The 12,889-nt window shown below is 47.0% G+C and overlaps 1 long non-coding RNA gene across 1 annotated transcript; it reads left to right on the top strand.

Moving 5' to 3' along the window:
• The first annotated feature begins 9 nt into the window (after window positions 1–9).
• Window positions 10–4,726, top strand: LOC119956083. Its single transcript, XR_005458583.1, has 3 exons — window positions 10–794; window positions 2,484–2,603; window positions 4,672–4,726. It is a non-coding gene; the product is annotated as an uncharacterized LOC119956083 (long non-coding RNA).
• Window positions 4,727–12,889: the final 8,163 nt, after the last annotated feature.

Raw genomic sequence — 12,889 nt, 5'->3', positions numbered from 1 at the left:
ACAGGGATGTGGAATCAAGATTTTTTTGAGCGTTTTATTCATGGGGCTCTGAGATGGCAAATAAATATCGGATTACAAAGAAAGATGCTGGAAAACCAGTAGAATTTGTGTAAAAGCAAAATACCGGAGGTACTGGAGGTCCCAAATAAAAAGGAACATTCTGGAAAAAGTCAGGAGGGGCAGACAGGATTGGAAATTCTTGTTTCTCCCTCTCCACATGTGCAGCCCCATCCAGCATTTCATTTTCTTTTTGTTTTTCTATGACCTTCCTGGTGAGGGTTTCACAGCTCGATGAGCTGTAGCCCACGGATTGGAAACGTTCCTCAATATATAGGAATGGGCTCAATGTGCTGAGCCCGGATCGATAAACCGTTTACCAACGACCTTGCCATTCTGGGAGTAATTCCCCTTCGCTTACGTTCGGAAGCGATTACATTCGCCCCGTTACAATGCATCGCCTGACGTGCAGCCTTACTAAGCAATGAGCTTGTGGCCTCTTCTGGGGGCTGGTCTCTTTCCTAAGCGACCCAGGATTCACCCCCTCACCAGCTGAATGAAATCTGTTGTGACTTTAATCCCCAGCACAATATGCGATTAACTTTTTAACACGGCCGAGTAACATATGGCCATGTCTTGCCACTCGGTTCGAGCCAATAGCGTACACTTGCTGGGCAGGAACCAGGGTTAAAGCAGAACTGCTGATCGTTTTAAGAACCATTCGCCCAGGTCGATGGAACCAGAGAGAAACAGCCAGCTACTGGGAGCGACAACAGCAACTTCACTGCAGTGTTAATGTAAGCCTACTTGTGACAATAATAAAGATTATTATTAACACCGGCTGCATCAAGGTAGCCAATTATGTATCTATCTTAGTTTCAAATGCAGTAAAGATGGCAATTCCTGTATTAATCATCTTGAAATGTTTGCAATCATCCTTTCTTTTTAACTGCAGTGAACCACACAGAGTGGGACATTGACCGATGTCGAACATTTGAATAGAACACTGCGATGATCGTTCTGAAATAGTTAATTGTCTTCTCAATGAAGTATATTTTTACCCCCCCCCCCCCCCCCCCCCAAAAAATGTTTTAAATGCAACAAATAATTTGACGCTTTATTTCGATAGTGATAGAAAGTCAGGCAGGCTGGTCAGTTAGGGTGAGTTACACCTTCAATGCTTTGTAAAAGAATGCATTGAAAATGTATTTCAAATTGGGAAAAAAACAGGTTCCCCTCACCTAACTTGTTCTTTATGTAGAATGCATGACCCGAATCAACATTAGAAATATTTATTACTCGTCCTTGCAAACCCACACTGCAGAGAATGAAGTATTGTCTGAAATTCAAACGGGAATGAATGTCGCCAATTTCCTTGGCCAAGGTTTGAACAGAATCCACGAGGCTTATTCCAAATGGGAGAGGCTTTAACTGGGGATGGGATCTTCGTACGATATTTAATCATTACATCCTGCGAACCCGCTAAATCTCAGAAAAAAATATTTCCAGCGCAGAGTGGGGGGGGGGGGGGGGGGGGGGGGGGGGGGGGGGGGGAAGGGGGAAGAACATCTCAAAGTTTCACTCAGGCACTGGGAGCGTTTAACTTTGCTTTTGTAATTTCACAATGTCGAATTTTCTCTGAATGTTTCCATTAAGGAGGGCGTTAGTTAATTGTTGCCGGCAGAAATCAACAATTCAGTGAAGATCTAATCAAAAACTCCTGGCTATTTCCTAACATTGAAGTTATGGAAACGTTTAGATGAGGTTAGAACCGCAAGGTCAACTGTTTCCCAGCCCACCAATTGTCTCCAGTGGCATTTAATCTGATTTCAGGTCATACACCTTCCAATTTAAAATATGAAATCCGCGAGTTATAGAGGTTTACTGGTTCTTTGAAACTTTGCTCATCATAGTGGTAATCTCACTAAAAGTGTGGAAAACTATGAGGGACACAGATAGGGGAGATTGGGGGGAACTTCTCCCCTTAGTCGAGGGGTCAACGTCCAGGGGGCATAGATTTGAGACGAGGGGCAATTCCTCCTAACCCGCACATCTTTGGACTGTGGGAGGAAACCGGAGCACCCGGAGGAAACCCATGCAGACAACGTGCAGACTCCCAAGGTGACAGTGACCCAAGGTTGGAATTGAACCCGGGTCCCTGGCGCGGTGAGGCAGCAGTGCTAAACACTGTGCTTCCCCATTCGCAATCAATAATCACATTATTACTACTGTATCGGATTCTTGTGAGGCTTTCTCACAACGATAGCAAAGCAACTTGCAGGAACACAGTTGGCAGCCGTCCTACATTATAAATATTTCACTAAACGCGGATCTACTGACGTTGATGTCGTTGTGTTTGCGTGTAAATTTATCAGCTTTAATGTGGCTGGCAATAATAACACATTACTGAGATATATGTGTGTTTATTTGAATACATTGAAATATGATTATCGAAGGGGGAAGATTTCCACTTGTCTCATTCACAGATCACCACTAGGTGGCACCCTCATCGCAGCTCTCCCAGCTTGGGTGGCTGACTCAACCCAAATTACAGAGCATCAGAAATACATCCATTCACTGTACACAGCATTCTGCAATGCACAACAGTAAGTTAACAGATACTAAAATTGTGATCATTATTAAAGACAGGCAATTATCTCAACGATTGTAAATCCAATTCTGCCATTTTATTTCAAATCCGTAAATTTCAACGTGTAACAATTTTGTTTGCAAGGTGCAAGTACAATAATTCCTGCACAATTCCCGCACAACCTTGCGTCCCTGCTGTTTTTTTTAAATAATAATTTTATTTAGGGCAAAGATTGCCTCGGTTTGGAAAGAAAGTAAATAAAAATCTGTGTATTAGTAGATTTAGAGACACTCCAGCCTCACTAAATTTGATTAAAACACACTGCAAAATTTGCTAAAGCAAATTACCTGGCGCCTGCATTTCTAGCAGGGAGATTGTCTCAGAGCAGAAATGTTCCCGAATTTGTAATTGCCGGGGCGGAATGAGTAAAATCAAAAATTTATCCCGGCTTCAAATGCCCTCCCTTCCAATGTCAGGTTAGAAGTGGGGATGTTCGCAGATGACTGCACAATGCTCAGCACCATTTGCGCGTGCGACTCCTCAGACACTGAAACAGTCCAAATTCAGCAAGATCTGGACAATATCCAGGATTGGCCTGACAAGTGGCAAGTTACATTCGCGCCACACAAGTGCCAGGCAATAACCATCTCCTACAAGAGAGGAGCTAACCATTACCCTTGACATTCAATGGCATTACCATCCCTGAAACCCCTACTATCAACACCCTGGGGATTACCATTGATCAGAAACTGAACTGGACCAGCCACATTAATACTGTGGCTTCCAGGGCAGGTCAAAGGCCAGGGATCCTATGTCGAGTACCTCGCCTCCTGACTCCCCAAAGCCTGTTCTGAAATAAAGAACTTGTCGTTTGAGGAACGGTTGAGGACTCTGGTTCTGTACTCGTTGAAGTTTAGAAGGATGAGGGGGGATCTTATTGAAACTTACAGGATACTGCGAGGCCTGGATAGAGTGGATGTGGAGAGGATGTTTCCACTTGTAGGAAAAACTAGAACCAGAGGACACAATTTAAGACTAAAGGGACGATCCTTTAAAACAGAGATGAGGAGGAATTTCTTCAGCCAGAGGGTGGTGAATCTGTGGAACTCTTTGCCGCAAAAGGCTATGACGGCCAAATCACTGAGTGTCTTAAGACAGAGATAAATAGGTTCTTGATTAGTAAGGGGGTCAGGGGTTATGGGGAGAAGGCAGGAGAATGGGGATGAGAAAGTATCAGCTATGATTGAATGGTGGAGCAGTCTCGATGGGCCGAGTGGCCTAATTCTGCTCCTATGTCTTATGGTCCACCATCGACAAGGCATAAGTCAGGAGTGTAATGGAATATTCTCCACTTGCCTGGATGAGTGCAGCTCCAACAACACTCAAGCAGCTCGACAATCTAGAACAAAGCAGCCCACATGATTGCTACCCCATCCACAAACATTTAATCCCTCCACCACCGACGAACAGTGTTGGCCGTGTGTGCCATCTACAAGATGCACTGCAATAACTCACCAAAGTTCTTTAGACCAACACCTTCCAAAGCCACGACCACTACCATCTAGAAGGACAAGAGCAGCAGATACCTGGGAGCCCCACCACCTGGAGGTTCCCCTCCAAGTCACTCACTACCCAACTTGAAAGTATATCAGCCTTTCCCTCACTGTTCAAGTTGCTCAAGAAGGCAACTTGCCACCACCTTCTGGAAGGCAACGAGGGATGGCCAATAAATGCTGATCTAACCAGGGACGCCCAAATCTCGTAAATTAATTTTTTTTAAATGGCCAATAGGCTGGATCCATATTTGTAAACTGTTCAGTATTGGTGGCAACAATTTTTAGTGAGCGCACATTGTTTGGTGGAGGAGCTGACAAAAATAAGGGGAGCGTTATTTGTTTCTTGTAAATAAATAATACTTCACAATGCGCCAGGCTGGGTGCCAAGTGTTGTCATAGAAACATAGAAAATAGGAGCCGGAGTAGGCCACTCGGCCCATCGAGCCTGCTCCGTCATTCAATATGAAGCATTTAGGTGAGTACTTTTTTTTTTAAATTTAGATTACCCAATTATTTTTTCCAATTAAGGGGCAATTTAGCGTGGCCAATCCACCTACTCTGCACATTTTTGGGTTGTGGGGGCGAAACCCACGCAGACACGGGGAGAATGTGCAAACTCCACACGGACAGTGACCCAGAGCCGGGATCGAACCTGGGACCTCAGCGCCGTGAGGCGGTTGTACTAACCACTAGGCCACCGTGCTGCCCATTTAGGTGAGTACTTGAAATGCTATAGTGTTAAGAACCCCACTGATGTTATCTGCCAGTGTGTTTCAAAATCCCAAAGGATAAATTAAAACACTGGCTCTTAATGATGTATTTTTGTTTGGAATAACGTGAGGAACTGGCTCTAACCCAGTCAGGAACCAGTCCAGCCGCTCTGTAAAAAGTAACACAGAATATTTATTAAGATAAAAGAAAAATCACACGACAAAAGACTGATGTACACCATTGCTGGTGAAGCATATGTTATGCGTTAATGTTGAGGTCAGGTGCAGTGGATGTCCGAAGAGACGGGGGTTCAGGTGCGTACGTCCTTAAAATGCCAGGAACAAATGCAGAAAATAATCAAAAAGACTAAGGAATGCCTTTATATCTGAAGGATTGGAATATAAAGACACAGGGGTTATGCTGCAGCTATACAAAACCCTGGTTAGATCCCACTTGGAGTCCCTGTGAGAAGTACTGGGCACCACATCTTAGGATGGATATTTGGCCTTGGAGCGAGTGCAACATAGGTTTACAAAAATGATACCCGGATTACAGGGGTTAAATTGTGAGGAGAGATTATTCAAATTAGACCTGTTCTCATGTGAATTTAGGAGGTTAAGGGATGATCCGATCAAAGTCTTCAAGATATTAACAGGTAAAGTCTGGGTAGATAAAGATAAACTATTTCCACTGGTTGGAGATTCTCAGGCTGGGGGAATAATATAAAAATTAGGGCCAGACAGTTCAGGAGAGATGTTGGGAAGAATTTATTCGCTCAAAGGGTGGTAGAGATTTGGAACTCGCCATGCGATGTTGCCCCGAAGTGTCCAATGGTTAGGCAGGCCCAGATAGGGTCCTGTTTCAGAGGGTTAGTACAGGTTCAACGGGCCAATGGCCTCCTTCTGCACTGTAGTGATTCCGTGATTCTATATGAATAACTAAACACACCATGTTCTCTGAAGTTACCTCTTGTCCCCAAAATACACCCACGTTTCCTGAATTAACAGAGACACCCCTTTTCACAAGCAACATCCAATTTTATCAGCTCTATAGGTTAGATCCAGTTAATAGTTACCACACAGTACTGCAAAGGTGACCAAGCCTGTGAAAACACCTCTTCCTGGTTCAGCAAAGGCACAAAACTACATCCTTTCAAGAAGAATATCTTTAATCTGCCGTGGCTCTAAATGTTAGTTGGAACAGGCCTCCATGGCTTGTATCGTAGCTGGAACTGTCCTGCCTGACTGTTGGATGGAGAACAGTCATAGGATAGATAGTCATTGGATAGGGGCAGCAGGGTAGCATGGTGGTTAGCATAAATGCTTCACAGCTCCAGGGTCCCAGGTTCGATTCCCGGCTGGGTCACTGTCTGTGTGGAGTCTGCACGTCCTCCCCCTGTGTGCGTGGGTTTCCTCCGGGTGCTCCGGTTTCCTCCCACAGTCCAAAGATGTGCAGGTTAGGTGGATTGGCCATGCTAAATTGCCCGTAGTGTCCTAATAAAAGTAAGGTTAAGGGGGGGGGTTGTTGGGTTACAGGTGTAGGGTGGATATGTGGGTTTGAGTAGGGTGATCATGGCTCGGCACAACATTGAGGGCCGAAGGGCCTGTTCTGTGCTGTACTGTTCTATGTTCTAACTAGCCTCCCTCTCCAATGAGGGCGCCAGCAGTTATGCTGATCAGTCTCTTTGATATTCCCCTCTGTGGATTCTCCTGTCTACCTCACTCAAATCCCTTACCTTCAGAAGTTATCATTTGTATAGCCCCACTGATCTCAGGTGAACAATGTTTCTGATATGTCAATTGGACCTCAATGTCTCCATATTCCTGCTAATCTTGGTACTGGGCAAATTGCATCCCATTATTCCTCTAGGTTGCTGCTCGTCTTGCTACTTTTCTGTTACTTTATTTCCATCTCAAATTCACTGTTAATCTCATTAACGTTCCACATTCCTGGCAATAACATACAAGGCTGCGGACCAAGTGTTGGAAACCGGGATTAGAATAGATAGGTGCTCGATGGCTGCTGCAGACACGATGGGCCGAAGGGCCTCTTTCTGTGCTGTAAAATTCTCTGACTTTGTGATCATGGCTGATCCTCTGTCTTAACACCGTATTCCCGCGCTCTCCCAATATCCCTTGACGTCGTTAGTGTCAGGAAATCAATTTCTCTCTTCAGTGCATGCAATGATTTGTTGCCACTGTCAATCAATGTCACTACAGTCAAAGCTTGCTTTGATTGCAAATTACACAAACTCCACGATTTAAACATGAAAATGCAAACAGGAATGCTCCAGCTCCTTCAAATCGAACAGGGCATTTCCCTCTATTGCATTTAGTCGTTTGATTGAGCGTTGCTGAAAAAAGACATTTGGTCGAATCTTTTCATCTTGCACTCATCAAGACATTTTGCAAGGATATCAATGTCAGCGAAACAACAACTTTCGAAAGTGTGAGAGGAGGGTGCTGATTGGTTGGCAAGTGGCAACTTATTGGTCAGTCACCACCAACTGGTGCATTCTCCATGGCAACACCTTTACAAACAGATCAATGCTCTCTTCTCATACAGTATAAAGTTGTTGGGTGCAATTCTCCCCCCCTCCACGCCGGGTGGGAGAATCGTGGGAGCGCCGGGCGAGTCCCGCAACTCCGCCCCGGCACCCGCACGTGATTCTTCCACCCCCCGCAAACCGGCGCGCCGAGATTTACGGCTGGCCACTCGGAGAATCGCCGTTCGCCGTTTCACGCCAGCGCCGACTACATCGGGTCGCTGCCGGCGTGAACAGTGCGGGAACGCAGCGGGGGCGGCCTGTGGGGGGGAGGGGGATCGAGCACTGAGGGGCGCTCAAAAGAGGGCTGGCCGATCGGCGGACCGGCCTCTCTGAAGGACGCACTCCTTTCCACCGCCGCCCCGCAAGATCACTCCGACATTTCTTGCGGGGCGCCCGCGGGGAGGACGGCAACTGCGCATGCGCGGGTGACGTCATTTATGCGGCGTCGCTTTTACGCGGTGCCAAGGCCCGGCACGCGTAAATGACGCAGCGCCGCTCCTAGCCCCCCCGGGGGGGGGAGAATAGGGGGCAAGGAGCGGCCTACGACGCCGGAGTGAAACACTCCTGTTTTCACTCCGGCGTCGGCACTTAGTCTCCCGTTGGGAGAATCCCGCCCGTTTTCTGTAACATTAGCATTCTTGCTGCTCGATTCAGTCCTGATGGGTGCAAGATGAAAAACTTCGGCAAAATGTCTTTTTTCAGCGATGCTGTACTGCATTTCTTTATTTTCACTCAAGGGGCAAGTCATGTTGCAAGCCTTGCTTATACTTCACTTAGTGCCCAATTCTGGTCTCCATAAAGAAGGATTGTAGAGGCACAGGCGAAGGCGATCAACAAGGAAAACAGCAGGATTGAGAGGTTCGGTACATCAGGAAATACTGAACAAGCCGAGGGGTGACCTCAGGGAATTTGTGAAGGGTGTAATCGGGGAGAGAAGATGTTCCCATTGCTAGGAGCATCCAGTACTACCGACCAAATATAAAGGTGTAAATCGTCCGGTCCCACGCACCATGGGAATTGTCAAGGGCACGACAGAAACTTTGATGGATCATTTAAAAGTCTGTTGACCTCAGGAATTTCTGGCCTGGGGATGGGCGCGGTGGGAAAATCCCCCATTAGAATAAAAAGACCTATGTTTGTACAGTAATATTATAGAGCAACCAATTTACTCACAGCAAGCTCTCCTAAGGAGCAGCCAGATAAACAGTTTCTCTGATGTTTATTGAAGGATAAATATTAGTCGGGGGATCAGTCTGCTCTTTCTGGAATAGTGCCTTTGGGATCTTTTATAGTCACCTGAACAGGCCTTGTTTTAATCATTCATCTGAACGATGGCACTTTGGGCAGCACGGTAGCACAGTGGATAGCACTGTGGCTTCACAGCGCCAGGGTCCCAGGTTCGATTCCCCGCTGGGTCACTGTCTGTGCAGAGTCTGCACGTTCTCCCTGTGTTTGCGTGGGTTTCCTCCGGGTGCTCTGGTTTCCTCCCACAGTCCAAAGACGTGCAGGTTAGGTGGTTTTGCCCATGCTAAATTGCCCTTAGTATCCAAAACGGTTAGGAGGGGTTATTGGGTTATGGGGAGAGGGTGGAAGTGAGGGCTTAAGTGGGTCGGTGTAGACTCGATGGGCTGAATGGCCTCCTTCTGCACTGTATGTTCCATGTAATGTCTATGTAACTTCCGACTGCACAGCACTCCCTCAGCACTGCATGGGAGTGTCAGCCTTGATTCTTTGTGCTCAAGCCCCGGAGTGGGACTTAAACCTGGGAGCTTGACAGAGAGTCAAAAGTGCTATCAACTGAGGCACAGCCAACAGTGGACACTAAGTGGAGGATAATAACTAATAAATCCATTAGGAATTCAGGATTTACTCAGTCACTGGGTAGAGGGTGGAACTTAGCGTCTTAGTCATAAAGTTTTAACAGCATGTAAGAAGGATCTTCTGCCCATCTTGTCCATGCCAACCATTAAGCACCTATATACTCTAATCCCATTTTCCAGCGCTTGGCCTATAGCCTTGTATGCTTATGGGCAGCATGGTAGCACAGTGGTTAGCACTACTGTGTCACAGTGCCAGGGACAAGGGTTTGATTTCGGCCTTGGGTGACTGTCTGTGTGGGATACCTCTGGGTGCTCCGGTTTCCTCCCACAGTCAAGGTGGATTGTCCATGCTAAATTGAACCTTAGTGTCCAAGATATGTAGGTTAGGTTATGAAGACAGGTGTGGCACAGTGCCGCAGTGGTTGGCACTGGTGCCTCACAGCGCCGAGAACCAGGGCTTGATCCCAGCCCCGGGTCACTGCCCGTGTGGAGTTTGCAGATTCTCCCTGTGTCTGCGTGGATCTTACCCCCACAACCCAAAGCTGTGCAGAGTAGGTGGATTGGCCACGCTAAATCGACCCTTAATTGGGACTAAACAGAATTGGGTACTTTAAATTGATAAAAATACAGGTTATGGTAAAGGGTGGGGGAGTGGGCCGAAGTAGGGTGCTCTTTTGGAGGGTCGGTACAGACGTGATGGACTGAATGGCCTCCTCTTCACTGTAGGGATTCTATGGCATTTCAAGTGCTCACCTGAATTCTTTGTGACGTATTCCCGTCTCTACCACCTTTTCAGGCAGTGAGTGCCAGATTCCAACCACTCTGTAGGGGAGAACGTTTTTTTCCCCTCAGATCCCCTCGAAATTCCCTCGAAATCCACTGCCCCTTGGTCATTGACCCCCTCCACTCAGGTGAAAATTTCCTTCCTACCCACCCTATCTATGCCCCTCATAATTGTACGCCCCTCCATCAGGTCCCGACTCGGCCTTCTCTGCTCCAAATAAAACACCAGCCTAACCAGTCTCCCTTGATAGCTGAACTGTTCCAGGCCAGGAAGCATCCTGCCTTTGGAGTGACTGAGGTGACTAGCGTTCATTAGCAGAGGGATTGAATTTAAGAGCCGTGAGGTGATGATGCAGCTGTACAAAACCTTGGTCAGGCCACATTTGGAGTACTGTGTGCAGTCTGGTCGCCTCCTTTTAGGAAGGATGTGGAAGCTTTGGAAAAATTGCAAAGGAGATTTACCAGGATGTTGCCTGGAATGGAGAGTAGGTCTTTCGAGGAAAGGTTGAGGGTGCTTGGCCTTTTCTCATTAGAACGGAAAAGGATGAGGGGCGACTTGATAGAGGTTTATAAGATGATCGGGGGAATAGATAGATTGACAGTCAGAGACTTTTTCCCCGGGTGGAACAAACCAGTACAAGGGGACATAAATTTAAGGTAAATGGTGGAAGATATAGGGGGGATGTCAGAGGTAAGTTCTTTACCCAGAGAGCAGTGGGGGCATGGAATGCACTGCCTGTGGTAGTAGTTGAGTCGGAAACATTAGGGACCGTCAAGCGGCTATTGGGTAGGTACATGGATTACGGTAGAATGATGGGATGTAGATTAATTTGTTCTTAATGTAGGACAAAGGTTCGGCACAACATCGTGGGCCGAAGGGCCTGTTCTGTGCTGTATTTTTCTATGTTCTATATTCTATGAACACTGAAGCATTTAACCAGAAGATAGCTAAATACCAGGGGGAAAGGAATGAAAGGCTATGTTGATGAAATAATAAGTATGGGGGGGGGGGGGGGGGGGGGGAGAGTGGCATGAGTGGGTGTGGGGGGATTACGTGCATCATAAGTACTCAGTTTAGAAGGGGAGGGTAAAAGGTCTGTTTCTGTTCTGAAGATATTGGGCAATCCTATGAAATCACAAAAACCTTCACAGGAACAGTTTTGAGTTTCGGGAAATGTGGATTTCTTGCAGTTATTGAACTGTCAGAAAGGGCATGGGCATTCATAGAATTTACAGTGCAGAAGGAGGCCATTTGGCCCATCGAGTCTGCACCGGCTCTTGGAAAGAGCACCCTACACAAGGTCAACACCTCCACCCTATCCCCATAACCCAGTAACCCCACCCAACACTAAGGGCAATTTTGGACACTAAGGGCAATTTATCATGGCCAATCCACCAAACCTGCACATCTTTGGACTGTAGGAGGAAACCGTTGCACCCGGAGGAAACCCACGCACACACGGGGAGAACGTGCAGACTCCGCACAGACTGTGACCCAAGCCGGGAATCGAACCTGGGATCCTGGAGCTGTGAAGCAATTGTGCTAAACACTGTGCTACCGTGCTGCCCACTAATGTCTTGCATCGAGTTGACATTCATTCATGCCCTGATAGAATCTCCTCTAGAGGGTGCTCTGAGAACACAGTATGTGAGGTGAATCCTCCGCTCGGTAAAAAGAGCCAGCCACCCTGTTCTTGGGCCTCACACAAAGGGGACAGCTCCAAAGTGCCCTTCGCCCAATCTCTGCCCATCACTGAACTGGGAACGGAAGTCTTAAAGTAAATGCACCAACAGAGCCTCCTAATGTTTTATATATTTTCCTTCATTTCAAAGGTAAATCTTATGTAAACTCTCAGAATGTATGGCAGCGTTATAAGTAAAAAAAAAGCAGAAACTCAAAATCAGTTTAAAGATTTAAAGAATAAATGAAGCCTGAGTATGAGTCTGGCTTCCTTCTGAACACACTGGATAATGGAATCATTAGGAATGCTCGCTTGCAGTTTCTTGCGATATTTTGCTTCCTTTTAAAAATAAATTTAGAAAAAAAAATGAAAATCGCTTATTGTCACAAGTAGGCTTCAAATGAAGTTACTGTGAAAAGCCCCTAGTCGCCACATTCCGGCACCTGTTCGGGGAGGCTGTTACGGGAACTCAATTACTCAATTGAGTACTCAATTATTCTTTTTTCCAATGAAGGGGCAATTTAGCGTGGCCAATCCACCTACCCTACACATTTTTTGGGTTGCGGGGGTGAGACCCACGCAGACACGGGGAGAATGTGCAAACTCCACACGGACAGTGACCCGGGGCCGGGATCGAGTCCTGGTCCTCAGCGGCGTATGCAGCAGTGCTAACCACTGCGCCACCGTGCTGCCATACTATACATTGCTTCTAACCATTAGCGGACTGCCAGGGAAACACATAGCGCTGCAGCGTGGGGCATTGGCCAATGTTGGGGGTGGGGGGGGGGGGGGGGGGCAATAGAGAGAGGTGACTGTTGTGGTGGGAACACCATGGGAACATCGGATCCTTGGTAGCTCGAAACCTGGTGAGAGTCCCATTCGAATTCCTTGAACCTATCGGCAAGCAATGCAGTACAACATCGGACTCTGATTGGCGGACTCCCCTTTCGAGCGGGTAAACGGGTTTGCCAGACGTTGAGAGGTGGTGGAGACGTAAAGCAGTTCAGACATGGATCCCCCGAATTGGTGTGAAGTTTCTGAAGTTGCATTGAGTAAAGGTACAAAGCAGCATCCAGGCTTCTAACACACATCGCTTAGCCATCCCGAGCCTTAAGTGTGAAGCTGGATTGATGGCTGGGTTGCTATGTTCTCCTCCTTTGCCACCACACACTTAAAGCCAATTCTGACCTCATTCCAAAATG

This window comes from Scyliorhinus canicula, chromosome 22 (genome assembly GCF_902713615.1).
Source record: "Scyliorhinus canicula chromosome 22, sScyCan1.1, whole genome shotgun sequence".
Taxonomy (NCBI): Eukaryota; Metazoa; Chordata; class Chondrichthyes; order Carcharhiniformes; family Scyliorhinidae; genus Scyliorhinus; species Scyliorhinus canicula.
Note: the sequence above shows the minus strand (reverse complement) of the source record. Positions and strands in the feature narration are given on the sequence as shown.